Consider the following 27,862-nt stretch of genomic DNA (forward strand, 5'->3'; position numbering starts at 1 on the left):
AGAGCTTACAGAGTCAGGTGACCTCGTGGCGCTGCAGTAGCTCCTCTGACTCCAAATCAGATGGTTTCGTGTTCAAATCACGTCGGGGTCAGGAGTCCATTTTCTCCTTGCTTAAGCACAGAAATATTGATCTTAACCTGCTAATTTTAACCAGTTCTCAGTCCTTCTTCAAGAAGGGTATCACTGGCCTTCGTGTCAATATTTTACGAACTTAAGCTTTCCTAAGTTTCCAACCTCTGTCTTAGTCTTCTTTCTGAAATTTTTCTCAAGCGCAAGACAGGACTATCAGATAGGCAGATGCCGATAGCCTCAGTTTAGGGGGAGGAATGAAAGAAGGCTAAAAAGGTAACTTTTAGAGGTTGGTTGTTTCTTGGAAATGTTTTTATTGGAACAAATAGCTGTCCATGGAAAAAAGCTGTCCATGGAAATGTCTTTCTAGGATATGAAATCACGGGTCCTGAATCAATGTGAGAGCTCACAGTGCCAGTTGACCTTGTGGAGCAACGGTAGCGCGTCTAACTCCAGATCAGAAGGTTGCGTGTTCAAAACACGTCAGGGGGTCAGAAGGCCCTTTCCTCCTTCCTTGAGCACAGAAACATTGCTCTTAACCTGCTAATTTTAACCAGTTCTCAGTCCTTCTACAAGAAGGAAATCACAGTCCTCTACCTCCTTGCTTAAGCAGGGAAACATTGCTCTTAACCAGTTCTCAGTTCTTCTTCAAGTAGGGTATCACTGGCTTTCATGTCAATCTTTTACGAACATTGGGGGGGCATTTACTAAGGGGTTTAGTCATTTTTTTCTGACTATTTTTGGCGCAAAATTGTCGCAATTGCGCCTACCCTATAAATTGTGCGACTTTCCCTAGCAAGAGCTAGAAAGTCAAAAAAAAAATTCCCGCTTAATTTACGCAAGTTTTCAGTTTTGACTTGCAGTGGTCAGGAATTTATTAAGTGAGACAGTCGCAGTTGCGCAATAAACTGTCGCAACGGCCATAAAAATTGACTAAATTTACTCCAGCTCCAACATGGAGCAGGAAAAGCTGCTGCCGCCCGGGCTCCGACATACTTTCTCCCCGCTACCCTCACTGCGCTACCGGGACACTGCAGTGATTTATATCCCCCCCTCTCACCTGCCAGCGCCACACAACTCCCATCTGTCCACGTCAGGCTGTTACTGTTTGGTTGGTATTTGGTTGAGAATAAAAATAGGGGGACCCTATGCGTTTTTTTAATATATTTAATTATTTATTAAAAAAAAAAAAACGCATAGGGTCCCCCCTATTTTCATTCTCAGCCAAATACCAACCAAACAGTAACAGCCTGACGTTCCCAGGGTGGGCGAGGACCATTGTTACTGGCCCTCCCCAGCCTAAATAACGCCAGCCTGTTACCGCCTAGGCCCAGGAGCGCCATTTTTGACACTCCAGGCCTGTTGGTACCGGCTCTTCCCGGCACCTCTGTGGCGTTGGGTTCCGGGGTAATAATAGGGGGTTAGCGCTAGCTGTTTTTGTGGCTAACGCTAAGCCCGGCTTAATAATGGACTCAGTCTATAAGACAGCTTCCACTACTAAGCCTGTCTAGTAAAGTAAAATAAAACACAACAGGTTTTAAAAAAAATTTATTACAAAAAACACTCCCCCACAAGCCCTCGTTAACCATTTTATTAACATCAAGCAAAGAAAAACGCTGGTCATCGAAGTAGTCCACCGAATCCGAAGGAGTCCACAGGATACACAGATCTGTAGAAGAAGTAACCAAAAAAAAAAAAAGTGTAAGTACATTTAGGGAGAAAAAAACTGTGTTAAAAAAATGTAATAAACACACACACACACACACACTAAACGCCGTTTACCACTTCTGAGCCATGACTACAATTTACAGTGATCCCTCAACTTACAATGGCCTCAACATACAATAGTTTCAACATACAATGGTCTTTTCTGGACCATCGTAAGTTGAAACCAGACTCAACAAATAGCTGTCCATGGAAAAAAGCTGTCCATGGAAATGTCTTTTTAGGATATGAAATCAAGGGTCCTGAATCAATGTGAGAGCTCACGCTGCCAGTTGACCTCGTGGCGCAACGGTAGCACGTCTGACTCCAGATCAGAAGGTTGCGTGTTCAAATCACGTTGGGGTCAGGAGTCCTTTTTCTCCTTGCTTAAGCACAGAAATTTTGCTCTTAACCTGCTAATTTTAACCAGTTCTCAGTCCTTCTTCAGGAAGGGTATCACTGGTCTTCATGTCAATTTTTTACGAACATAAGCTTTCCTAAGTTTCCTACCTCTGTCTTAGTCTTCTTTCTGAGATGTTTCTCAAGAGCAAGAAAGGACTATCAGATAGGCAGTTGCCGATAGCCTCAGTTTAGGGGGAGAAATGAAAGAAGGCTAAAAAGTTCACTTTTAGAGGTTAGTTGTTTCTTGGAAATGTTTTTATTGGAACATAAAGCTGTCCATGGAAAAAAGCTGTCCATGGAAATGTCTTTCTAGGATATGAATTCACGGGTCCTGAATCAATGTGAGAGCTCATACTGCCAGTTGACCTCGTGGCGCAACGGTAGCGAGTCTGACTCCAGATCAGAAGGTTGCGTGTTCAAATCACGTCGGGGTAAGGAGGCCCTTTCCTTCTTGCTTAAGCACAGAAACATTGCACTTAACCTGCTAATTTTAACCAGTTCTCAGTCCTTCTTCAAGAAGGGAATCACAGTTCTCTTCCTACTTGCTTAAGCACAGAAACATTGCTCTTAACCTGCTAATTTTAACCAGTTCTCAGTCCTTCTTCAGTAAGGGTATCACTGGTCTTCATGTCAATTTTTTACGAACATAAGCTTTCCTAAGTTTCTTACTTCTGTCTTAGTCTTCTTTCTGAAATGTTTCTCAAGAGCAAGACAGGACTATCAGATAGGCAGTTGCCGATAGCCTCAGTTTAGGGGGAGGAATGAAAGAAGGCTAAGAAGGTCAAGAGCAAGACAGGACTATCAGATAGACAGTTGCCGATAGCTTCAGTTTAGTGGGAAGAATGAAAGAAGGCTAAAAAGGTAACTTTTAGAGGTTGGTTGTTTCTTGGAAATGTTTTTATTGGAACAAATAGCTGTCCATGGAAAAAAGCTGTCCATGGAAATGTCTTTTTAGGATATGAAATCAAGGGTCCTGAATCAATGTGAGAACTCACACTGCCAGTTGACCTCGTGGCGCAACGGTAGCGCGTCTGACTCCAGATCAGAAGGTTGCGTGTTCAAGTCACGTCGGGGTCAGGAGTCCTTTTCCTCCTTGCTTAAGCACAGAAATGTTGCTCTTAACCTGCTAATTTTAACCAGTTCTCAGTCCTTCAGGAAGGGTATCACTGGTCTTCATGTCAATTTTTTACGAACATAAAAAATTGACATGAAATGAAAGAAGGCTCTAAAAGTTACCTTTTTAGACTTCTTTAACGTCTCCCCCTAAACTGAGGCTATCGGCAACTGCCTATCTGATAGTCCTGTCTTGCTCTTGAGAAACATTTCAGAAAGAAGACTAAGACAGGGGTAGGAAACTTAGGAAAGCTTATGTTCGTAAAAAATTGACATGAAAGCCAGTGATACCCTTCTTAAAAAAGGACTGAGAACTGGTTAAAATTAGCAGGTCAAGAGCAATGTTTCTGTGCTTAAGCAAGGAGGAAAAGGACTCCTGACCCCGACGTGATTTGAACATGTAACCTTCTGATCTGAAGTCAGACACACTACCGTAGCGCCACGCAGTCAACTGGCACTGAGAGCTCTCACATTGATTCAGGACCCTTGATTTCATATCCTAGAAAGACATTTCCGTGGACAGCTTTTTTCCATGGACAGCTATTTGTTCTAATAAAAACATTTCCAAGAAACAACCAACCTCTTAAAGTTACCCTTTTAGCCTTCTTTCATTCCTCCCTCTAAACTGAGGCTATCGGCAACTGCCTATCTGATAGTCCTGTCTTGCTCTTGAGAAACATTTCAGAAAGAAAACTAAGACAGAAGTAGGAAACTTAATAAAGCTTATGTTCGTAAAGGATTCACATGAAGGCCAGTGATACCCTACTTGAAGAAGGACTGAGAACTGGTTAAGAGCAATGTTTACCTGCTTAAGCAAGGAGGTAGAGGACTGTGATTCCATTCTTGAAGAAGGACTGAGAACTGGTTAAAATTAGCAGGTTAAGAGCAATGTTTCTGTGCTTAAGCAAAGAGGAAAGGGCCTTCTGACCCCGACATGATTTGAACACGCAACCTTCTGATCTTGAGTCAGATGCGCTACCGTTGCACCACAAGGTCAACTGACACTGTGGGCTCTCACATTGATTCAGGACATTTGATTTCATATCCTAGAAAGAAATTTCCATGGACAGCTTTATGACATGGACAGTTTATTGCTCCAATAAAAACATTTCCAAGAAACAACCAACCTCTAAAAGTTACCTTTTTAGCCTTCTTTCATTTCTCCCCCTAAACTGAGGCTATCGGCAACTGCCTATCTGATAGTCCTGTCTTGCTCTTGAGAAAGATTTCAGAAAGAAGACTAAGACAGAAGTAGGAAACTTAATAAAGCTTATGTTCGTAAAAGATTCACATGAAGGCCAGTGATACCCTACTTGAAGAAGGATTGAGAACTGGTTAAGATTAGCAGGTTAAGAGCAATGTTTCCCTGCTTAAGCAAGGAGGTAGAGGACTGTGATTCCCTTCTTGAAGAAGGACTGAGAACTGGTTAAAATTAGCAGATTAAGAGCAATGTTTCTGTGCTTAAGCAAGGAGGAAATGGCCTCCTGACCCCGACGTGATTTGAACACACAACCTTCTGATCTGGAATCAGACGCGCAACCATTGCGCCACGAGGTCAACTGGCACTATGAGCTCTCACATTGATTCAGGACCTTTGATTTCATATCCTACAAAGACATTTCCATGGACAGCTTTATGACATGGACAGCTTATTGCTCCAATAAAAACATTTCCAAGAAACAACCAACCTCTAAAAGTTACCTTTTTAGCCTTCTTTCATTCCACCCCCTAAACTGAGTCTATCGGCAACTGCCTTTCTGATAGTCCTGTCTTGCTCTTGACCTTCTTAGCCTTCTTTCATTTCTCCCCCTAAACTGAGGCTATCGGCAACTGCCTATCTGATAGTCCTGTCTTGCTCTTGAGAAAAATTTCAGAAAGAAGACTAAGACAGAGGTTGGAAACTTAGGAATGCTTAAGTTCGTAAAATATTGACACGAAGGCCAGTGATACCCTTCTTGAAGAAGGACTGAGAACTGGTTAAAATGAGCAGGTTAAGAGCAAAATTTCTGTGCTTAAGCAAGGAGGAAAAGGACTCCTGACCCCGACGTGATTTGAATACACAACCTTCTGATCTGGAGTCAGACGCGCTACCGTTGCGCCACAAGGTCATCTGGCACTGTGAGCTCTCACATTGATTCAGGACCCTTGTTTTCAAATCCTAGAAAGAAATTTCCATATACAGCTTTTTGTTCCTATAAAAACATTTCCAAGAAACAACCAACCTCTAAAAGTTACCTTTTTAGCCTTCGTTCATTCCTCCCCCTAAACTGAGGCTATCGGCACCTGCCTATCTGATAGTCCTGTCTTGCTCTTGGGAAACATTTCAGAAAGAAGACTAAGACAGAAGTAGGAAACTTAATAAAGCTTTTGTTCGTAAAAGATTGACATGAAGGCCAGTGATACCCTACTTGAAGAAGGACAGAGAACTGGTTAAGATTAGCAGGTTAAGAGCAATGTTTCCCTGCTTAAGCAATGAGGTAGATGACTGTGATTCCCTTCTTGAAGAAGGACAGAGAACTGGTTAAAATTAGCAGGTTAAGAGCAATGTTTCTGTGTTTAAGCAAGGAGGAAAAGGACTCCTGACCCCGACGTGATTTGAACACGCAACCTTCTGACCTGGAGTCAGACGCGCTACCGTTGCGGCACGAGGTCAACTGCCACTCTGAGCTCTCACATTGATTCAGGACCCTTGATTTCATATCCTAGAAAGACAATTCCATGGACAGCTTTTTTCCATGGACAGCTATTTGTTCCAATAAAAACATTTCCAAGAAACAACCAACCTCTAAAAGTTACCTTTTTAGCCTTCTTTCATTCCTCCCCCTAAACTGAGGCTATCGGCAACTGCCTATCTGATAGTCCTGTCTTGTTCTTGACCTTCTTAGCCTTCTTTCATTTCTCCCCCTAAACTGAGAATATCGGCAACTGCCTATCTGATAGTCCTTTCTTGCTCTTGAGAAAAGTTTCAGAAAGAAGACTAAGACAGAGGTTGGAAACTTAGGAAAGCTTAAGTTCATAAAATATCGACACGAAGGCCAGTGATACCCTTCTTGAAGAAAGACTAAGAACTGGTTAAAATTAGCAGGTTAAGAGCAAAATTTCTGTGTTTAAGCAAGGAGGAAGAGAACTGTGATTCTCTTCTTGAAGAAGGACTGAGAACTGGTTAAAATTAGAAGGTTAAGAGCAATGTTTCTGTGCTTAAGAAAGAAGGAAAGGGCCTCCTGACCCCGAAGTGATTTGAACATTCAACCTTCTGATCTGGAGTCATACTCGCTACCGTTGCGCCACGAGGTCAACTGGCACTATGAGCTCTCACATTGATTCAGGACCTTTGATTTCATATCCTAGAAAGACATTTCCATGGACAGCTTTTTTCAATGGACAGCTTTTTGTTCCAATAAAAATATTTCCAAGAAACAACCAACCTAAAAAGGTCACTTTTAGAGGTTGGTTGTATCTTGGAAATGTTTTTACTGGAACAATAAGCTGTCCATGAATAAAAGCTGTCCATGGAAATGTCTTTCCAGGATTTGGAATCAAGGGTCCTGAATCAATGTGAGGGCTCACAGTGCCAGTTGACCTCGTGGCGCAACGGTAGCGCGTCCGACACCACATCAGAAGGTTGCGTGTACAAATCACGTCGGGATCAGGAGTCCTTTTCCTACTTGCTTAAGCACAGAAATATTGCTCTTAACCTGCTAATTTTAACCAGTTCTCAGTCCTTCTTCAAGAAGGGTATCACTGGCCTTCATGTCAATTTTTTACGAACATACGCTTTCTTAAGTTTTCTACTTCTATCTTAGTCTTCTTTCTGAAATATTTCTCAAGAGCAAGACAGGACTATCAGATAGGCAGTTGCCGATAGCATCATTTTAGAGGGAGAAATGAAAGAAGGCTAAAAAGGTCAATTGCAAGACAGGACTACCAGATAGTTAGTTGCCGATAGCCTCAGTTTAGGGGGAGAAATGAAAGAAGGCTAAAAAGGTAACTTTTAGAGGTTGGTTGTTTCTTGGAAATATTTTTATTGGAACAAAAAGCTGTCCATTGAAAATAGCTGTCCATGGAAATGTCTTTCTAGGATATGAAAGCAAAGGTCCTGAATCAATGTGAGAGCTCTTAGTGCCAGTTGACCTCGTGGCGCAACGGTAGCGCGTCTGTCTCCAGATCAGAAGGTTGCGTGTTCAAATCACGTCGGGATCAGGAGTCCTTTTCCTACTTGCTTAAGCACAGAAATATTGCTCTTAACCTGCTAATTTTAACCAGTTCTCAGTCCTTCTTCAAGAAGGGTATCACTGGCCTTCATGTCAATTTTTTACGAACATACGCTTTCTTAAGTTTTCTACTTCTATCTTAGTCTTCTTTCTGAAATATTTCTCAAGAGCAAGACAGGACTATCAGATAGGCAGTTGCCGATAGCATCATTTTAGAGGGAGAAATGAAAGAAGGCTAAAAAGGTCAATTGCAAGACAGGACTACCAGATAGTTAGTTGCCGATAGCCCCAGTTTAGGGGGAGAAATGAAAGAAGGCTAAAAAGGTAACTTATAGAGGTTGGTTGTTTCTTGGAAAAGTTTTTATTGGAACAAAAAGCTGTCCATGGAAAAAAGCTATCCATGGAAATGTCTTTCTAGGAGATGAAATCAAGGGTCCTGAATCAATGTGAGAGCATACAGTGTCATTTGACCTCGTGGTGCAACGTTAGCACGTCTGACTCTAGATTAGAAGGTTGCATGTTCAAATCACGTTGGGGTCAGGAGTCATTTTCCTCCTTGCTTAAGCACAGAAACATTGCTCTTAACCTGCTAATTTTAAACAGTTCTCAGTTCTTCTTCAGGAAGGGTATCACTGGTCTTCATGTCAATTTTTTACGAACATAAGCTTTCCTAAGTTTCCTACTTCTGTCTTAGACTTCTTTCTGAAATGTTTCTCAAGAGCAATACAGGACTATCAGATAGGCAGTTGCCGATAGACTCAGTTTAGGGGGAGAAATGAAAGAAGGCTAAAAAGGTAACTTTTAGAGGTTGGTTGTTTTTTGGAAATGTTTTTATTGGAACAAAAAGCTGTCCATGGAAAAAAGCTGTCCATGGAAATGTCGTTCTAGGATATGAAATCAAGGGATACTGAGAGAGGGACGAGAGGTTCTCCTGCATTAAAAGGGGAAGCGCTGATTAGTTAGCTGGCGGCAGGTACCTGCCTCAACCAATCCATATTCTGGGCATGTAACGTGAGCTGAAAGAGCAAGTAAAAGCAAAAGCTACTCTATGGCATTTGTGGGATTCGAACCCACGCCCCCGAAGAGACTGGAGCCTTAATTCAGCGCCTTAGACCGCTTGGCCACGATACCACATGGTGTTGCAGCTTTCCGAACCTACCTGGGGACACAGACCTAAGTAAAGGGCAAAACAAGCATAGCTTCCACTTCGGGAATTCGGGGCCTGGTCACCTGCATGACAGGCAGGAATACTCACCACTATACTAACGAGGAACAACGTATGCCTGCTGCTCAATGGTAATGTCCTTAAAGGGTCAGCGTTTAATAGTTCTGGAGGGAGAATTAATCGCTTTAACTCAGCGCTAGGGATCAAAGGTGTAATCGTTATCCCTCTGGAAACAGCAAAAAGTGCCTAATGGCAGCGGTGGGATTCGAACCCACGCCTCCGAAGAGACTGGAGCCTAAATCCTGCACCTTAGACCGCTCGGCCACGCTACCACACACAACTCCTGCTTTTCAACCCTACCTGAGGACGCAGACCTAAGTAAGGGGCGAAATAATCATAGTCTGGGAACCGTACCCCGGTTTTCTGGAGATCTGGAGGAAGAATTAAAAGTTTAAGTGTGGCAGGTGAAGGTACTTAATGGTTCCATGGTGTAATGGTTAGCACTCTGGACTCTGAAGCCAGTGATCCGAGTTCAAATTTCGGTGGGACAGTTCTTTACTTTCCTCTCAGTACTGTATTAAAATTATTTAACCTTCTTCCAGATGTGAGCTTTTCAAATCCATAAATGCTGCTTCCATACCTTTGTGTTCTGTCGCCCCAAGGTGCAATTAGTTGAGAACTTGGATGAAAATTCATGCCTCAAAGGAACCCAGATCACTCACACCCCCCCGGGAGCCATAATGCCAGACATATGGGTTAACCAGGATTAGAAATTAAAGTTAAATTGCCTCTTTCTTCCAGAAACAGTGCCAGCTCTGGCTAGTATAGAGTGGAGTTCCTGATTGGTTAACCTCTGTGAATATCCCTGGCTTTTGCAGCTCGGTGCAGATTATGGTGTACGCTGCTCTTTGGCTATGTTTCAGACCTAGGGAAGGATTAAGGCAAGACAGCAAGGGTCAGTTTTGTAGTTCTTCCTGTTCACCCTATTCATTACAGAGTACATCTGATCCCTGGGGATCCCTCCTCAAGGATTGTATTCCAGTTTGTCCGCGCAACATCTTAGCAGGTGATAATACAGCGCCCATACTGAGAGAGGGACGAGAGGTTCTCCTGCATTAAAAGGGGAAGCGCTGATTAGTTAGCTGGCGGAAGGTACCTGCCTCAACCAATCCATATTTTGGGCATGTAACGTGAGCTGAAAAAGCAAGTAAAAGCAAAAGCTACTCAATGGCAACGGTGGGATTTGAACCCACGCTCCCCGAAGAGACTGGAGCCTTAATCCAACGCCTTAGAAAGCTCGGCCACGCTACCACATGGTGTTGCAGCTTTCCGACCCTACCTGGGGACACAGACCTAAGTAAAGGGCAAAACAAGCATAGCTTCCCCTTCGGGAATTCGGAGCCTGGTCACCTGCATGACAGGCAGGAATACTCACCACTATACTAACGAGGAACAACGTATGCCTGCTGCTCCATGGTAATGTCCTTAAAGGGTCAGCGTTTAATAGTTCTGGAGGGAGAATTAATCGCTTTAGCTCAGCGCTAGGGATCAAAGGTGTAATCGTTATCCCTCTGGAAACAGCAAAAAGTGCCTAATGGCAGTAGTGGGATTCGAACCCACGCCTCCAAAGAGACTGGAGCCTAAATCAAGCAACTTAGACCGCTCGGCCACCCTACCACACAACCGCTGCTTTTCAACCCTACCTGAGGACGGAGACCTAAGTAAGGGGCGAAATAATCATAGCCAGCTCGTCTGGGAACCGTACCCCGGTTTTCTGGAGGTCTGGAGGAAGAATTAAAAGTTTTAGTGTGGCAGGTGAAGGTACTTAATGGTTCCATGGTGTAATGGTTAGCACTCTGGACTCTGAATCCAGTGATCCGAGTTCAAATCTCGGTGGGACCTTTCTTTACTTTCTACTCAGTACTGTATTAAAATTATTTAATCTTCTTCCAGATGTGAGCTTTTCAAATCCATAAATGCTGCTTCCATACCTTTGTGTTCTGTCACCCCAAGGTGCAATTAGTTGAGAACTTGGATGAAAATTCATGCCTCAAAGGAACCCAGAGCACTCACATCCCCCCGGGAGCCATAATGCCAGACATATGGGTTATCCAGGATTAGAAAATAAAGTTAAATTGCCTCTTTCTTCCAGAAACAGTGCCAGCTCTGGCTAGTATAGAGTGGAGTTCCTGATTGGTTAACCTCTGTGAATATCCCTGGCTTTTGCAGCTCGGTGCAGATTATGGTGTACGCTGCTCTGTGCCTATGTTTCAGATCTAGGGAAGGATTAAGGCAAGACAGCAAGGGTCAGTTTGGTAGTTCTTCCTGTTCACCCCATTCATCACAGAGTACATCTGATCCCTTGGGATCCCTCATCAAGGATTGTATTCCAGATTGTCCGCGCAACATCTTAGCAGGTGGTAATACAGCGCCCATAATGAGAGAGGGACGAGAGGTTCTCCTGCATTAAAAGGGGAAGCGCTGATTAGTTAGCTGGCGGCAGGTACCTGCCTCAACCAATCCATATTCTGGGCATGTAACGTGAGCTGAAAGAGCAAGTAAAAGCAAAAGCTACTCTATGGCAATTGTGGGATTCAAACCCACACCCCCGAAGAAACTGGAGCCTTAATTCAGTACCTTCGACCACTCGGCCACGATACCACATGGTGTTGCAGCTTTTCGAACCTACCTGGGGACACAGACCTAAGTAAAGGGCAAAACAAGCATAGCTTCCCCTTCGGGAATTCGGGGCCTGGTCACCTGCATGACAGGCAGGAATACTCACCACTATACTAACGAGGAACAACGTATGCCTGCTGATCAATGGTAATGTCCTTAAAGGGTCAGCGTTTAATAGTTCTGGAGGGAGAATTAATCGCTTTAGCTCAGCGCTAGGGATCAAAGGTGTAATCTTTATCCCTCTGGAAACAGCAAAAAGTGCCTAATGGCAGCGGTGGGATTCGAACCCACGCCTCCGAAGAGACTGGAGCCTAAATCCTGCGCCTTAGACCGCTCGGTCACGCTACCATACACAACTCCTGCTGTTCAACCCTACCTGAGGACGCAGACCTAAGTAAGGGGCTAAATAATCATAGTCTGGGAACCGTACCCCGGTTTTCTGGAGATCTGGAGGAAGAATTAAAAGTTTAAGTGTGGCAGGTGAAGGTACTTAATGGTTCCATGGTGTAATGGTTAGCACTCTGGACTCTGAATCTAGTGATCCGAGTTCAAATTTCGGTGGGACAGTTATTTACTTTCCTCTCATTACTCAGTACTGTATTAAAATTATTTAACCTTCTTCCAGATGTGAGCTTTTCAAATCCATAAATGCTGCTTCCATACCTTTGTGTTCTGTCGCCCCAAGGTGCAATTAGTTGAGAACTTGGATGAAAACTCATGCCTCAAAGGAACCCAGAGCACTCACATCCCCCCGGTAGCCATAATGCCAGACATATGGGTTATCCAGGATTAGAAATTAAAGTTAAATATCCTCTTTCTTCCAGAAACAGTGCCAGCTCTGGCTAGTATAGAGTGGAGTTCCTGATTGGTTAACCTCTGTGAATATCCCTGGCTTTTGCAGCTCGGTGCAGATTATGGTGTACGCTGCTCTTTGGCTATGTTTCAGATCTAGGGAAGGATTAAGGCAAGACAGCAAGGGTCAGTTTTGTAGTTCTTCCTGTTCACCCTATTCATCACAGAGTACATCTGATCCCTGGTGATCCCTCCTCAAGGATTGTATTTCAGTTTGTCCGCGCAACATCTTAGCAGGTGGTAATACAGCGCCCATACTGAGAGAGGGACGAGAGGTTCTCCTGCATTAAAAGGGGAAGCGCTGATTAGTTAGCTGGCGGCAGGTACCTGCCTCAACCAATCCATATTCTGGGCATGTAACGTGAGCTGAAAAAGCAAGTAAAAGCAAAAGCTACTCAATGGCAACGGTGGGATTCGAACCCACACTCCCCGAAGAGACTGGAGCCTTAATCCAACGCCTTAGAACGCTCGGCCACGCTACCACATGTTACAGCTTTCCGACCCTACCTGGGGACACAGACCTAAGTAAAGGGCAAAACAAGCATAGCTTCCCCTTCCTAAAGCCCTATACTGAAGGACCCAATAGATATGGGAGACACTGCAGAAATCAGAGACATCGGAGAAATGCAACTTCTGAGAGAGCAGTGATGGCCGAGTGGTTAAGGCGCTGGACTTGAAATCCAATGGGGTCTCCCTGCACAGGTTCAAATCCTGTTCACAGCACAAGGCTCTATATTTTGAAAGATTAAACCTTGCTATTGAAAGTTCAAGCAAAAGAAGTTTTGAGAGCTAAGTAAAACAACACTAATTTTGCAATGGGGTTTTCCCGCACAGGTTCAAATTCTGTTTACAGCTGTGTATTTTATGTGCCGAGGGAGAGGAATTTGGTGAGAGCAAGATTGCCCGAACTCAATAGTGAGGGGATGTATAAGTAATGTAAATAAAGTCTTTCACTTCCACCCTCTTGACCTGCCCTATCTCTTCCTTCAGGTTAAAATGGTAAGAAATATGTAAAGAGTTATGTGATGGCCAAGTGGACAAGAAATCCAATGAGATCCCCCTTTCAACCTTCAAATCCTGTCCTCCGTAGAATATTTTATGGGAATTATCCCAGAAATATATCTCCTAAACTTTATACATATGAAACCTAAAAAATAACACTGTATGTTTTCCTGACAGCATATCCGTTTCCTCCTTCATTCTCGGAAACCTCAGGTCTGACCTTTCAATAGGCAACTGTAACAGACAGTGACAAAGAGCCCAAACCAAAAGCTCAGTAGGCAATCATAAACTCCAATCTAACAATCAATCCTAAAGCCCTATACTGAAGGACCCAGTAGACATGGGAGACACTTCAGATATCAGAGACATCGGAGAAATGCAACTTCTGAGAAAGCTGTGATGGCCGAGTGGTTAAGGCGTTGGACTCGAAAACAGATGGGGTTTTCCCGCACAGGTTCAAATCCTGTTTACAGCAGTGTTTTTTATGCGCCGAGGGAGAGGAATCTGGTGAGAGCAAGATTACCCGAACTCAATAGTGAGGGGTTGTATAAGTAATGTCAAGAAAGCCTTTCACTTCCACCCTCTTGACCTGCCCTATCTCTTCCTTCAGGTTAAAATGGTAAGAAATATGTAAAGAGTTATGTGATGGCCAAGTGGACAAGAAATCCAATGAGATTCCCCTTTCAAACTTCAAATCCTGTCCTCCGTAGAATATTTCATGGGAATTTTCCCAGAAATGTATCTCCTAAACTTTATACTTATGAAACCTAAAAAATAACACTGTGTGTTTACCTGACAGCATATCCGTTTCCTCCTTCATTCTCGGAAACCTCAGTTCTGACCTTTCAATAGGCATCTGTAACAGACAGTGACAAAGAGCCCAAACCAAAAGCTCAGTAGGCAATCAGAAACATAATCCAACAATCAATCCTAAAGCCCTAAACTGAAGGACCCAGTAGACATGATAGACACTGCAGAAATCAGAGACATCGGAGAAATGCCACTTCCGAGAAAGCTGTGATGGCCGAGTGGTTAAGGCGTTGGACTTGAAATCCAATGGGGTCTCCCCGCTCAGTTTCAAATCCTGTTCACAGGGCTAGGCTCTATGTTTTGAAAGATTAAACCTTGCAATTGAAAGTTCAAGCAAAAGAAGTTTTGAGAACTAAGTAAAACAACATTCATTTTGCAATGGGGTTTTCCCGCACAGGTTCAACTTCTGTTTACAGCGATGTATTTTATGTGCCGAGGGAGAGAAATCTGGTAAGAGCAAGATTGCCCGAACTCAATCGTGAGGGGATGTATAAGTAATGTACATAAAGTCTTTCACTTCCACCCTCTTGACCTGCCCTATCTCTTCCTTCAGGTTAAAATGGTAAGAAATATGTAAAGAGTTATGTGATGGCCAAGTGGACAAGAAATCCAATGAGATCCCCCTTTCAAACTTCAAATCCTGTCCTCCGTAGAATATTTCATGGGAATTTTCCCAGAAATGTATCTCCTAAACTTTATACTTATGAAACCTAAAAAATAACACTGTGTGTTTACCTGACAGCATATCCGTTTCCTCCTTCATTCTCGGAAACCTCAGGTCTGACCTTTCAATAGGCAAGTGTAACAGACAGTGACAAAGAGCCCAAACCAAAAGCTCAGTAGGCAATCAGAAACATAATCCAACAATCAATCCTAAAGCCCTAAACTGAAGGACCCAGTAGACATGGGAGACACTGCAGAAATCAGAGACATCGGAGAAATACAACTTCCGAGAAAGCTGTGATGGCTGAGTGGTTAAGGCGTTGTACTTGAAATCCAATGGGGTCTCCCCGCACAGTTTCAAATCCTCTTCACAGCACTAGGCTCTATATTTTGAAAGATTAAACCTTGTAATTGAAAGTTCAAGCAAAAGAAGTTTTGAGAGCTAAGTAAAACAACACTCATTTTGCAATCGGGTTTTCACGCACAGGTTCAAATCCTGTTTACAGCGGTGTATTTTATGCGCCGAGGGAGTGCAATCTGGTGAGAGCAAGATTACCCGAACTCAATAGTGAGGGGATGTATAAGTAATGTAAACAAATCCTTTCACTTCCACCCTCTGGACCTGCCCTATCTCTTCCTTCTGGTTAAAATGGTAAGAAATATGTAAAGAGTTATGTGATGGCCAAGTGGACAAGAAATCCAATGAGATCCCCCTTTCAAACTTCAAATCCTGTCCTCCGTAGAATATTTCATGGGAATTTTCCCAGAAATGTATCTCCTAAACTGTATGCTTATGAAACCTAAAAAATAACACTGTGTGTTTACCTGACAACATATCCGTTTCCTCCTTCATTCTCGGAAACCTCAGGTCTGACCTTTCAATAGGCAACTGTAACAGACAGTGACAAAGAGCCCAAACCAAAAGCTCAGTAGGCAATCAGAAACATAATCCAACAATCAATTCTAAAGCCCTAGTGAGGGGATGTATAAGTAATGTAAAGAAAGCCTTTCACTTCCACCCTCTGGACCTGCCCTATCTCTTCCTTCAGGTTAAAATGGTAAGAAATATGTAAAGAGTTGTGTGATGGCCAAGTGGCAAAGAAATCCAATGAGATCCCCCTTTCAAACTTCAAATTCTGTCCTCCGTAGAATATTTCATGGGAATTTTCCCAGAAATGTATCTCCTAAACTTTATACTTATGAAACCTAAAAAATAACACTGTGTGTTTACCTGACAGCATATCCATTTCCTCCTTCATTCTCGGAATCCTCAGGTCTGACCTTTCAAAAGGCAACTGTAACAGACAGTGACAAAGAGCCCAAACCAAAAGCTCAGTAGGCAATCAGAAACATAATCCAACAATCAATTCTAAAGCCCTAGTGAGGGGATGTATAAGTAATGTAAAGAAAGCCTTTCACTTCCACCCTCTGGACCTGCCCTATCTCTTCCTTCAGGTTAAAATGGTAAGAAATATGTAAAGAGTTGTGTGATGGCCAAGTGGCGGAGGAGGAGGACATTACTGACACAGCTCCTACCCTGGTCGCACAGGCTGACCTGCCGGACCAGAGCGACCTATTCCGCAACATCCAGGCCATGTTTAAGGCCGAGCTGGCCTCCGCGATAGCTGAATTTACCAGGCAAGTGGGAGAGTTGGGCCAGAGAGTGGCTGACCTGGAGGTCCGAGCGGACGAGATTGCTGATGCGGTGGAGGCTGACCGCACCTCCATTGCCGAACATTCTGAGAGACTGGACCTCCTGGAACTTAAGATTGAGGACCTGGAGAACAGGTCCAGAAGGGCCAATATACGCATCAGAGGCTTACCTGAGTCGTTCACTGATCTACCCGGTCCGGTGACTGCATTGTTTCAGGTTCTCCTACCTCAGGCGGACACATCACTCCTGCGGATGGACAGGATCCACAGAGCTCTGACTAAACCTAAAAACGCAGAGGTACCCAGAGATGTTGTGCTCCGACTCCATTACCCTGAGGCGAGGGATCGCATACTTCAAGCTGCTAGGAACGTGTCTCCGATACCGGGCATGCCGTCCTCTGTCCATTTGTATGCGGACTTAGCTCCTTCCACCTTGGAACGCCGCCGCAACATGCGACCTGTGACCCTGGCACTTCAAAAAGCTCAGATCCGTTACAAATGGGGGTTCCCCTTCAGCCTGCAGTTTGTGCTTAACTCTTCCACTTACACTGTACGCCCTCCACAAGAGGCTATGGAGCTCCTCCGCAAAGAACGTGTCCCTTACGAGGACCCACCGCCGTTACCCAGGAGACAACCCCAGCTTAAAAGAATGTGGAACCGAGTGGATTCGTCACACAAGAGACACCGCACTCAATCCCAGAAACCGGCTGACTTGATGCTGTGCGGGTATTTGGTTCCTGATTGATCTGTTCATACCTGGGACAAGAGGCCTTGTTTGATCCCCTGACTCCCATTACTCCTGGTTAAGCAAAGGGACTTTGCTGTTCTTCTCCTGTGGTTCCTGTTCTTCGAGGGGCTACATCTACACTCGGAAGCCGGACGAGTTCGGGTCTGCCAGATTACAGGTTCTTATTGTTGACCCTTTGATCCTTGACTGTTTGTTTGACTATGGCCTCTTACTCTCGGAACCCAAGAGTCTTAGCCATTATGGCCGATATTCATTTTGATATCTCTGGGACTGTTGCTTGGTTTGGGGGGTGGGCAGTGGGTTAATTTACCTGTCTCATTATTTTACTTAGTGACCATGATGTTTACCCTCATATCACTCTCACTCCTATCACTATGGCTAGGCTGTTTGGCAGAGTGGATTATCATGTTGCCTCGCTTACCGGTATGTGATCGACCGACAGGGGAGAGAAGTGGAGGTGGTGTACCCCTGTCGGCGACTGCTGGTGCATGTTATATTTATGTTGAATTATTGTTTACCCTTTTTTTTATGTACTTACCTTTGTATTTGGCCTTTTCCCCATCTCCTATCCCCTACCCTTACCTGCTTTGTGACGTCAAGGTAACCCTCCACCCATCAATAACTATTAAGTCGCTGGTTATACTATTTGACTGCCCCCTACTTGTAGAGGGTTTATTGCATCGTCTTAGTTCACACTCATCTGATTACACCCCATTCCCCTTCACTTAGTATGTGTAGAGTGCTCTCACATAATATTAGGGGATTCAACTCTCCAATTAAGCACAAAAAAGCGTTTCTAGACTACCAGAGGCATCACCCGGAAATAATTTGTCTGCAGGAAACACACTTCACCCAGACCTCATTTCCTAAATATATCAACCCCCACTACTCTAGAGTTCACTTGTCCTCTTTTACTTCCAAATCCAGAGGTGTAGCTACTCTCCTACACAATTCCTTCCCCTTCGTTCTCCACACAACACACACGGACCCGAAAGGTAGATTCCTGATACTGGAGGGCTCCTTACAGGAAACTAAACTCTGTATGGTGAATTCATATTCTCCCAATGAGGACCCTTTGCAATTTCTGGTTCAGATGGTGTGTCGACTGGGCTCCCTCGCCTTTGACCACTTGATATGGTGCGGTGATTTTAATTTGGTATACAACGGTGTCTTGGACCGCTCCAGCACCAGTTTATTCAGACGCACAGGCCCTCAGCAGAGGCTCCTCATTGGAACCTTACAATTACTTGACCTAGCTGACACTTGGAGGGAGCATAACTTGGGAACGCGTGGATATACATACTACTCACCCGCACACAATCTTTACACAAGAATAGATTGGATCCTGGCTACCTCCTCCACTCTATCCTATTTACTTTACTCCAGACACATCCACTGTGCATGGTCGGACCACGACATAGTCTTTTCCCATTTTCAGTTTGCCACCAAATGCCTCACCCCCTTTTCATGGCGACTTAATGAGTCGCTTCTGACTCGTCCTACTGTTCGAGACCAGTTGGAAGAGGAAATCCCGACCTACTTTTCTAACAACCTTTCTCCTGATTCCGATGTGGGATGGGTCTGGACTGCCCACAAAGCTGTCATTAGAGGGAAGCTTATTGCTTTAGCATCCAAACTTAAACGCGGCAGACTCCAGGCCCAGACCACACTGGAAGCTCGATTGACCCGTTTAACTATGGCCCACCAACTTAACCCCACTACATACTTATATAGAGCTATTCAAACGACTAGGCTACAGCTTGATGCTATTTTATTGAATGCCACGGAAAAAGCCCTGAGGTGGACTAAAGCTACATACTACAAATGGGCTAACAAACCCGATAAACTACTTGCTTCCATGTTGAAGCAGAAACAAGAGTCTACTAAGGTGCATAGCATCCAAATGAGACCCGGTGTCACCACTTCCCATCCCTCACGGATCTACGACACCTTTCACTCTTTCTAAACCTCTCTCTATTCTAAACGCTCTTCTCCTCCCTCTGTTGAGGTGGATGCCTTTCTACACTCTATATCTCTACCTCATCTTTCTTCTACTGCTAGGGACTCTCTGAATGCCGCTATCACACTTGAGGAAGTGTCCGACGTTATCTCCGGCTTGAAACTAGGCAAAGCACCAGGCCCTCATGGTCTCTCTGCTACGTACTATAAAAAATTTAGTCCCCTACTAGCCCCACATATTACCAATTTATGTAATTCTATAATGTCCGGTACCCCTCTACCCCAAGAATTCTTGCAAGCATCAATTGTGGTTATCCCCAAGCCCCGCAAAGACCCCTTACTCCCCTCTAATTATCGTCCCATTTCTTTAATCAATTTAGACGCTAAAATATTTACTACAATCTTGGCCAGGAGACTCAATAGGCTTCTCCCTGACCTAGTGCATAACGATCAAGTAGGATTCATTCCGGGGAGGCAAGCACCTGACAACATCCGCAAGGTTCTCAATATTGTTCAATGGGCATCGCAGACGGACACACCGCTAGCGCTCTTAGGGCTGGATATAGAAAAGGCGTTTGATTCTGTCTCTTGGGACTATATGTTTGGAGTCTTGAAGGCTATGAGATTTGCGGGTCCTTTTGTGGAGGCCTTGCGGATGTTGTACTCTTCTCCCCTGGCATACCTTAAACTTCCCTATACATACCCGTCTCCAATCCCCATACAAAGGGGTACTCGTCAGGGATTTCCATTGTCTCCAGCATTATTTGCTTTGATCATGGAGCCCCTGGCGAACCTCATACGCCACCACCCGGACATTAAGGGGGCGCGGATTGGGAACTCGGAATACAAAGTTAACTTGTTCGCAGATGACTTATTACTTACTATCACGAATCCCATTATTTCCATCCCCAACCTTTTTCCCCTATTAGACAAATTTGCGACTATCTCAGGCCTGGTGGTTAAGAGAACCAAGTCGGAGGTTCTTCTATGTAACACTCCCTCAGGTATTCGGACACTTCTCTCCTCTAACTTTCCTCTCAAAATTCTTACCTCTCATCTACCATATCTTGGCATCTCCCTCCCTACTTCTCTATCTGCTCTATATAGGCTTAATTACTTACCTTTGTACAGATCGATCAGAGCAGACCTCGCCAGATGGAATCTACCACACATATCGTGGCTGGGCCGCTTACATTCTATAAAAATGGTAGTCCTGCCAAAGCTTCTCTATTTGTTTCGGACTCTCCCGATCCCGATACGTGTGGCTGATCTGAAATTGCTACAGGCTGAGGTCTTCAAATTCCTCTGGAGAGGCCTCCATCCACGCATTTCTAGATCCATTATGTTTTACCACAAACGCCTGGGGGGTCTCTCAGTTCCCAACTTCACCTTATACTACAAGGCAGCATGGCTCTCCCAGCTGTTGTTGTGCAATGCTACCTCCTCCTCCCCTAGGTGGGTACAGTTGGAGAATGAATTACTACATCCTTACACTCTCTCATCCCTGATGTGGCAATCGGGTCCGATCATGGCACATGTACCTGTAAAGGCTTCTATTTCTTTATACTCTTTACTATTGTGGAGGGCGGTCAGGTTTAAGCTCTTGCTTCAATCACGAATATCCCCTGTAGTATCCATCCTAGCGAACCCATATTTCCCACCTGGAGTTAATACTCCTGAATTTGCATGGTGGAAAGATAATAATCTTACGCTACTCAACCACTTTTTGGTGGCTAACAAACTCATGTCCTCGGAAATGTTTATATCCCGCTTCCACCCTCCTCCCTCAGAACACTTTAGAATGACACAAGTTTTTTCCTTTTTACGCCTCATATCTCCCCCTCATATGATACACAACCCCACCTCATATGAATTGACAGCGTTGTATTCACCTATGAGAACAGGCTCACTCTCCCTGATCTACTCTTCCTTAAATCGACCACCACCTGACGGTAAACTGCCTTTCATGACACAGTGGGAGGAGGACATTGAGGAATCACTCACTACTCAAGAGTGGCACTCCTGCTGTGAGACTCTCAGTAGGGGGAGCTGGCAAGTCTCTCTGGTGAAAACCTCACTCAAACTATTGCATAGGACTTACTACGTTCCCACTAGACTGAATGCCATCTATCCGGAAGTCTCCCCATTGTGTTTCAGGGGATGTGGAGAGAGGGGATCCATGTACCATATATGGTGGTCTTGCCCACACGTCGCCCTCATATGGCAACAGGTGGTTGATCTTATTTCAACAATCACGGATAGAGAATGCCCCCTATGTCCCAAGATATGCCTTTTAGGTTCAAAACCGGCGGGCTTTAATAATCCCACCTTTTGCTTGGCACAACTCATACTTCTTGCAGCGCGAATCCATATTGCAGCACAGTTACGCTCTATGACCCTATCTCTTAATATGATTATCACCAGAATCAATAACATACTCCTCTCGGAAAAATTGAACGCTATCAGAGCTGATACTATGGATAGCTTCCTAAAGGTCTGGGACCCTTGGATCTCCTCTTCTCACGCTCCTGACATTTCTTATTATTTAATGATATAATAGTCAGATGCTTATCTGTTGTTCTACTGTCCATATTGTTTGACTCGTGAAGTGTGAACCCTGACTGGCTTACCTGGATACCCCTTGACGTCTCTGTATACCCACCCCTATCCTACCCTGTTCCCCTTGTACATTTTCATGTTAGCGAATGTCGGTCTTCTCTCTTCCATTCATGCTGCTGGATTGAGGGAAGATCGCATTGACTACATTGTATTACATGATGTGTTATTGTTGTTGGCAATCATAGCCCTTTATAAGACTGTTGATATTGTATTGTCTTTTTATCTATTGCTACCAATAAATTTCTCATTTTGACACTAAAATGGTAAGAAATATGTATAGAGTTATGTGATGGCCAAGTGGACAAGAAATCCAATCAGAAATCCAATCCTTTCAACCTTCAAATCCTGCCCTCCGTAGAATATTTCTTGGGAATTGTACCAGAAATGTATCTCCTAAACTTTATACGTATGAAACCTAAAAAATAACTCTGTATGTTTACCTGACAGCATATCCGTTTCCTCCTTCATTCTTGGAAACCTCAGGTCTGACCTTTCAATAGGCAACTGTAACAGACAGTGACAAAGAGCCCAAACCAAAAGCTCAGTAGGCAATCAAAAACCCAATCCAACAATCAATCCTAAAGCCCTAAACTGAAGGACGCAGTAGACATGGGAGACACTGCAGAAATCAGAGACATCAGAGAAACACAACTTCCAAGAAAGCTGTGATGGCCGAGTGGTTAAGGCGTTGGACTTGAAATCCAATGGAGTCTCCCCGCACGGGTTCAAATCCTGTTTACAGCGCCAGGCTCTACCTTTTGAAAGATTAAACCTTGCAATTGAAAGTTCAAGCAAAAGAAGTTTTGAGAGCTAAGTAAAACAACACTCATTTTGCAATGGGGTTTTCACGCACAGGTTCAAATCCTGTTTACAGCGGTGTATTTTATGCGCCGAGGGAGTGGAATCTGGTGAGAGCAAGATTACCCGAACTCAATAGTGAGGGGATGTATAAGTAATGTAAAGAAAGCCTTTCACTTCCACCCTCTGGACCTGCCCTATCTCTTCCTTCTGGTTAAAATGGTAAGAAATATGTAAAGAGTTATGTGATGACCAAGTGGACAAGAAATCCAATGAGATCCCCCTTTCAAACTTCAAATCCTGTCCTCCGTAGAATATTTCATGGGAATTTTCCCAGAAATGTACCTCCTAAACTTTATGCTTATGAAACCTAAAAAATAACACTGTGTGTTTACCTGACAGCATATCCGTTTCCTCCTTCATTCTCGGAAACCTCAGGTCTGACCTTTCAATAGTCAACTGTAACAGACAGTGACAAAGAGCCCAAACCAAAAGCTCAGTAGGCAATCATAAATTCCAATCCAACAATCAATCCTAAAGCCCTATACTGAAGGACTCAGTAGACATGGGAGACAATGCAGAAATCAGAGACATCGGAGAAATGCAACTTCCGAGAAAGCTGTGATGGCCGAGTGGTTAAGGCGTTGGGCTCAAAATCCAATGGGGTTTCCCCGCACAGGTTCAAATCCTGTTTACAGAGGTGTTTTTTATGCGCCGAGGGAGAGGAATTTGGTGAGAGCAAGATTACCCGAACTCAATAGTGAGGGGTTGTATAAGTAATGTAAAGAAAGCCTTTCACTTCCACCCTCTTGACTTGCCCTATCTCTTCCTTCAGGTTAAAATGGTAAGAGTTATGTGATGGCCAAGTGGACAAGAAATCCAATGAGATCCCCCTTTCAAACTTCAAATCCTGTCCTCCGTAGAATATTTCATGGGAATTTTCCCAGAATCGTATCTCCTAAACTTTATGTTTATGAAACCTAAAAAATAACACTGTGTGTTTACCTGACAACATATCCGTTTCCTCCTTCATTCTCGGAAACCTCAGGTCTGACCTTTCAATAGGCAAATGTAACAGACAGTGACAAAGAGCCCAAACCAAAAGCTCAGTAGGCAATCAGAAACATAATCCAACAATCAATTCTAAAGCCCTAGTGAGGGGATGTATAGGTAATGTAAAGAAAGCCTTTCACTTCCACCCTCTGGACCTGCCCTATCTCTTCCTTCAGGTTAAAATGGTAAGAAATATGTAAAGAGTTGTGTGATGGCCAAGTGGCAAAGAAATCCAATGAGATCCCCCTTTCAAACTTCAAATCCTGTCCTCCGTAGAATATTTCATGGGAATTTTCCCAGAAATGTATCTCCTAAACTTTATGCTTATGAAACCTAAAAAATAACACTGTGTGTTTACCTGACAACATATCCGTTTCCTCCTTCATTCTCGGAAACCTCAGGTCTGACCTTTCAATAGGCAACTGTAACAGACAGTGACAAAGAGCCCAAACCAAAAGCTCAGTAGGCAATCAGAAACATAATCCAACAATCAATTCTAAAGCCCTAGTGAGGGGATGTATAAGTAATGTAAAGAAAGCCTTTCACTTCCACCCTCTGGACCTGCCCTATCTCTTCCTTCAGGTTAAAATGGTAAGAAATATGTAAAGAGTTGTGTGATGGCCAAGTGGCAAAGAAATCCAATGAGATCCCCCTTTCAAACTTCAAATTCTGTCCTCCGTAGAATATTTCATGGGAATTTTCCCAGAAATGTATCTCCTAAACTTTATACTTATGAAACCTAAAAAATAACACTGCGTGTTTACCTGACAGCATATCCATTTCCTCCTTCATTCTCGGAAACCTCAGGTCTGACCTTTCAATAGGCAACTGTAACAGACAGTGACAAAGAGCCCAAACCAAAAGCTCAGTAGGCAATCAGAAACATAATCCAACAATCAATCCTAAAGCCCTAAACTGAAGGACCCAGTAGACATGGGAGACACTGCAGAAATCAGAGACATCGGAGAAATGCAACTTCCACGAAAGCTGTGATGGCCGAGTGGTTAAGGCGTTGGACTTGAAATCCAATGGAGGTCTCCCGCATAGGTTCAAATCCTGTTCACAGCGCTTGGCTCTTTGTTTTGAAAGATTAAACCTTGCAATTGAAAGTTCAAGCAAAAGAAGTTTTGAGAGCTAAGTAAAACAACACTCATTTTGCAATAGGGTTTTCCCGCACATTTTCAAATCCTGTTTACAGCGGTGTATTTTATGCGCCGAGGGAGAGGAATCTGGTGAGAGCAAGATTACCCGAACTCAATAGTGAGGGGATGTATAAGTAATGTAAAGAAAGCCTTTCACTTCCACCCTCTGGACCTGCCCTATCACTTCCTTCAGGTTAAAATGGTAAGAAATATGTAAAGAGTTATGTGATGGCCAAGTGGACAAGAAATGCAATGAGATCCCCCTTTCAAACCTCAAATCCTTTCCTCCGTAGAATATTTCATGGGAATTTTCCCAGAAATGTATCTCCTAAACTTTATACTTATGAAACCTAAAAAATAACACTGTGTGTTTACCTGACAGCATATCCGTTTCCTCCTTCATTCTCGGAAACCTCAGGTCTGACCTTTCAATAGTCAACTGTAACAGACAGTGACAAAGAGCCCAAACCAAAAGCTCAGTAGGCAATCATAAACTCCAATCCAACAATCAATCCTAAAGCCCTATACTGAAGGACCCAGTAGACATGGGAGACACTGCAGAAATCAGAGACATCAGAGAAATGCAACTTCCGAGAAAGCTGTGATGGTTAAGGCGTTGGACTTGAAATCCAATGGAGGTCTTCCGCATAGGTTCAAATCATGTTCACAGCGCTTGGCTCGATATTTTGAAAGATTAAACCTTGCAATTCACAGTTCACGCAAAAGAAGTTTTGAGAGCTAAGTAAATCAACACTCATTTTGCAATGGGGTTTTCCCGCTCAGGTTCAAATCATGTTTACAGCGGTGTGTTTTATGCGCCGAGGGAGAAGAATCTGGTGAGAGCAAGATTACCCTAACTCAATAGTGAGGGGATGTATAAGTAATGTAAAGAAAGCCTTTCACTTCCACCCTCTGGACCTGCCTTATCTCTTCCTTCAGGTTAAAATGGTAAGAAATATGTAAAGAGTTATGTGATGACCAAGTGGACAAGAAATCCAATGAGATCCCCCTTTCAACCTTCAAATGCTTTCCTCCGTAGAATATTTAATGGGAATTATCCAAGAAATGTATCTCCTAAACTTTATACGTATGAAACCTAAAAAATAACACTGTATGTTTACCTGACAGCATATCCGTTTCCTCCTTCATTCTCGGAAACCTCAGGTCTGACCTTTCAATAGGCAACTGTAACAGACAGTGACAAAGAGCCCAAACCAAAAGCTCAGTCGGCAATCAGAAACCCAATCCAACAATCAATCCTAAAGCCCTAAACTGAAGGACCTAGTAGACATGGGAGACACTGCAGAAATCAGAGACATCGGAGAAATACACCTTTGAGAAAGCTGTGAAGGCTGAGTGGTTAAGGCATTGGACTTGAAATCCAACGGCGTCTCCCCGCACAGGTTCAAATCCTGTTTACAGCGCTAGGATATACCTTTTGAAAGATTAAACCTTGCAATTCACAGTTCACACAAAAGAAGTTTTGAGAGCTAAGTAAAACAACACTCATTTTGCAATGGGGTTTTCCCGCTCAGGTTCAAATCATGTTTACAGCGGTGTGTTTTATGCGCCGAGGGAGAAGAATCTGGTGAGAGCAAGATTACCCGAACTCAATAGTGAGGGGATGAATAAGTAATGTAAAGAAAGCCTTTCACTTCCACCCTCTGGACCTGCCTTATCTCTTCCTTCAGGTTAAAATGGTAAGAAATATGTAAAGAGTTATGTGATGGCCAAGTGGACAAGAAATCCAATGAGAAATCCAATCCTTTCACCCTTCAAATCCTGCCCTCCGTAGAATATTTATTGGGAATTGTACCAGAAATGTATCTCCTAAACTTTATACGTATGAAACCTAAAAAATAACTCTGTATGTTTACCTGACAGCATATCCGTTTCCTCCTTCATTCTCGGAAACCTCAGGTCTGACCTTTCAATAGGCAACTGGAACAGACAGTGACAAAGAGCCCAAACCAAAAGCTCAGTAGGCAATCAGAAACCCAATCCAACAATCAATCCTAAAGCCCTAAACTGAAGGACGCAGTAGACATGGGAGACACTGCAGAAATCAGAGACATCAGAGAAACGCAACTTCTGGGAAAGCTGTGATGGCTGAGTGGTTAAGGCATTGGACTTGAAATGCAATAGGGTCTACCCGCAAAGGTTCAAATCCTGTTCACAGCTCTAGGCTATACCATTTGAAAGATTAAACCTTGCAATTGAAAGTTCACACAAAAGTAATTTTGAGAGCTAAGTAAAACAACACTCATTTTGCAATGGGGTTTTCCCGCACAGGTTCAAACCCTGTTCACAGCGGTGTGTTTTATGCGCCGAGGGAGAGGAATCTGGTGAGAGCAAGATTGCCCCAACTCAATAGTGAGGGGATGTATAAGTAATGTAAAGAAAGCCTTTCACTTCTCCCCTCTGAACCTGCCCTATCTCTTCCTTCAGGTTAAAATGGAAAGAAATATGTAAAGAGTTATGTGATGACCAAGTGGACAAGAAATCCAATGAGATCCCCCTTTCAACCTTCAAATCCTGTCCTCCGTAGAATATTTCATGGGAATTATCCAAGAAATGTATCTCCTAAACTTTATACGTATGAAACCTAAAAAATAACACTGTATGTTTACCTGACAGCATATCGGTTTCCTCCTTCATTCTCGGAAACCTCAGGTCTGACCTTTCAATAGGCAACTGTAACAGACAGTGACAAAGAGCCCAAACCAAAAGCTCAGTAGGCAATCATAAACTCCAATCCAACAATCAATCCTAAAGCCCTAAACTGAAGGACCCAGTAGACATGGGAGACACTGCAGAAATCAGAGACATCAGAGAAATGCAACTTCAGAGAAAGCTGTGATGGCTGAGTGGTTAAGGCGTTGGGCTTAAAATCCAAAGGGGTCTCCCCGCACAGTTTCAAAGCGCTAGGCTATACCTTTTGAAAGATTAAACCTTGCAATTGAAAGCTCACACAAAAGAAGTTTTGAGAGCTAAGTAAAACAATACTCATTTTGCAATGGGTTTTTCCCGCACAGGTTCAAACCCTGTTCACAGCGGTGTGTATTATGCGCCGAGGGAGAGGAATCTGGTGATAGCAAGATTGCCGAACTCAATAGTAAGGGGATGTATAATAATGTAAAGTAAGCCTTTCACTTCCACCCTCTGAACCTGCCCTATCTTTTCCTTCAGGTTAAAATTGCTAGAAATATGTAAAGAGTTA

At 43.6% G+C, this 27,862-nt stretch overlaps 21 non-coding genes across 21 annotated transcripts; 14 read left to right on the forward strand and 7 right to left on the reverse strand.

Moving 5' to 3' along the window:
* The first annotated feature begins 2,068 nt into the window (after positions 1 to 2,068).
* On the forward strand, positions 2,069 to 2,140 carry TRNAW-CCA (transfer RNA tryptophan (anticodon CCA)). The gene has a single exon. It is a non-coding gene; the product is annotated as a tRNA-Trp (tRNA).
* Positions 2,141 to 3,180: 1,040 nt separating this feature from the next.
* TRNAW-CCA (transfer RNA tryptophan (anticodon CCA)) lies at positions 3,181 to 3,252 on the forward strand. Its single transcript has one exon. It is a non-coding gene; the product is annotated as a tRNA-Trp (tRNA).
* A 1,521-nt stretch (positions 3,253 to 4,773) lies between these two features.
* On the reverse strand, positions 4,774 to 4,845 carry TRNAW-CCA (transfer RNA tryptophan (anticodon CCA)). Its single transcript has one exon. It is a non-coding gene; the product is annotated as a tRNA-Trp (tRNA).
* A 479-nt stretch (positions 4,846 to 5,324) lies between these two features.
* On the reverse strand, positions 5,325 to 5,396 carry TRNAW-CCA (transfer RNA tryptophan (anticodon CCA)). Its single transcript has one exon. It is a non-coding gene; the product is annotated as a tRNA-Trp (tRNA).
* Positions 5,397 to 5,868: 472 nt separating this feature from the next.
* Positions 5,869 to 5,940, reverse strand: TRNAW-CCA (transfer RNA tryptophan (anticodon CCA)). Its single transcript has one exon. It is a non-coding gene; the product is annotated as a tRNA-Trp (tRNA).
* Positions 5,941 to 7,416: 1,476 nt separating this feature from the next.
* TRNAW-CCA (transfer RNA tryptophan (anticodon CCA)) lies at positions 7,417 to 7,488 on the forward strand. The gene has a single exon. It is a non-coding gene; the product is annotated as a tRNA-Trp (tRNA).
* Positions 7,489 to 8,914: 1,426 nt separating this feature from the next.
* TRNAL-UAG (transfer RNA leucine (anticodon UAG)) lies at positions 8,915 to 8,996 on the reverse strand. Its single transcript has one exon. It is a non-coding gene; the product is annotated as a tRNA-Leu (tRNA).
* An 896-nt stretch (positions 8,997 to 9,892) lies between these two features.
* On the reverse strand, positions 9,893 to 9,975 carry TRNAL-AAG (transfer RNA leucine (anticodon AAG)). Its single transcript has one exon. It is a non-coding gene; the product is annotated as a tRNA-Leu (tRNA).
* A 519-nt stretch (positions 9,976 to 10,494) lies between these two features.
* TRNAQ-CUG (transfer RNA glutamine (anticodon CUG)) lies at positions 10,495 to 10,566 on the forward strand. The gene has a single exon. It is a non-coding gene; the product is annotated as a tRNA-Gln (tRNA).
* Positions 10,567 to 11,609: 1,043 nt separating this feature from the next.
* Positions 11,610 to 11,691, reverse strand: TRNAL-UAG (transfer RNA leucine (anticodon UAG)). The gene has a single exon. It is a non-coding gene; the product is annotated as a tRNA-Leu (tRNA).
* Positions 11,692 to 12,594: 903 nt separating this feature from the next.
* TRNAL-AAG (transfer RNA leucine (anticodon AAG)) lies at positions 12,595 to 12,677 on the reverse strand. The gene has a single exon. It is a non-coding gene; the product is annotated as a tRNA-Leu (tRNA).
* A 159-nt stretch (positions 12,678 to 12,836) lies between these two features.
* On the forward strand, positions 12,837 to 12,918 carry TRNAS-UGA (transfer RNA serine (anticodon UGA)). The gene has a single exon. It is a non-coding gene; the product is annotated as a tRNA-Ser (tRNA).
* Positions 12,919 to 13,590: 672 nt separating this feature from the next.
* TRNAS-CGA (transfer RNA serine (anticodon CGA)) lies at positions 13,591 to 13,672 on the forward strand. Its single transcript has one exon. It is a non-coding gene; the product is annotated as a tRNA-Ser (tRNA).
* Positions 13,673 to 14,211: 539 nt separating this feature from the next.
* Positions 14,212 to 14,295, forward strand: TRNAS-UGA (transfer RNA serine (anticodon UGA)). The gene has a single exon. It is a non-coding gene; the product is annotated as a tRNA-Ser (tRNA).
* A 669-nt stretch (positions 14,296 to 14,964) lies between these two features.
* Positions 14,965 to 15,046, forward strand: TRNAS-UGA (transfer RNA serine (anticodon UGA)). Its single transcript has one exon. It is a non-coding gene; the product is annotated as a tRNA-Ser (tRNA).
* Positions 15,047 to 22,311: 7,265 nt separating this feature from the next.
* Positions 22,312 to 22,393, forward strand: TRNAS-UGA (transfer RNA serine (anticodon UGA)). The gene has a single exon. It is a non-coding gene; the product is annotated as a tRNA-Ser (tRNA).
* Positions 22,394 to 23,065: 672 nt separating this feature from the next.
* Positions 23,066 to 23,147, forward strand: TRNAL-CAA (transfer RNA leucine (anticodon CAA)). The gene has a single exon. It is a non-coding gene; the product is annotated as a tRNA-Leu (tRNA).
* A 1,339-nt stretch (positions 23,148 to 24,486) lies between these two features.
* TRNAS-UGA (transfer RNA serine (anticodon UGA)) lies at positions 24,487 to 24,568 on the forward strand. Its single transcript has one exon. It is a non-coding gene; the product is annotated as a tRNA-Ser (tRNA).
* Positions 24,569 to 25,984: 1,416 nt separating this feature from the next.
* TRNAS-UGA (transfer RNA serine (anticodon UGA)) lies at positions 25,985 to 26,066 on the forward strand. Its single transcript has one exon. It is a non-coding gene; the product is annotated as a tRNA-Ser (tRNA).
* Positions 26,067 to 26,741: 675 nt separating this feature from the next.
* TRNAS-UGA (transfer RNA serine (anticodon UGA)) lies at positions 26,742 to 26,823 on the forward strand. Its single transcript has one exon. It is a non-coding gene; the product is annotated as a tRNA-Ser (tRNA).
* A 672-nt stretch (positions 26,824 to 27,495) lies between these two features.
* On the forward strand, positions 27,496 to 27,698 carry TRNAL-UAA (transfer RNA leucine (anticodon UAA)). The gene is made up of 2 exons: positions 27,496 to 27,532; positions 27,654 to 27,698. It is a non-coding gene; the product is annotated as a tRNA-Leu (tRNA).
* The last annotated feature ends 164 nt before the right edge of the window (positions 27,699 to 27,862 follow it).

Source organism: Hyla sarda, chromosome 4 (genome assembly GCF_029499605.1).
Source record: "Hyla sarda isolate aHylSar1 chromosome 4, aHylSar1.hap1, whole genome shotgun sequence".
Taxonomy (NCBI): domain Eukaryota; kingdom Metazoa; phylum Chordata; class Amphibia; order Anura; family Hylidae; genus Hyla; species Hyla sarda.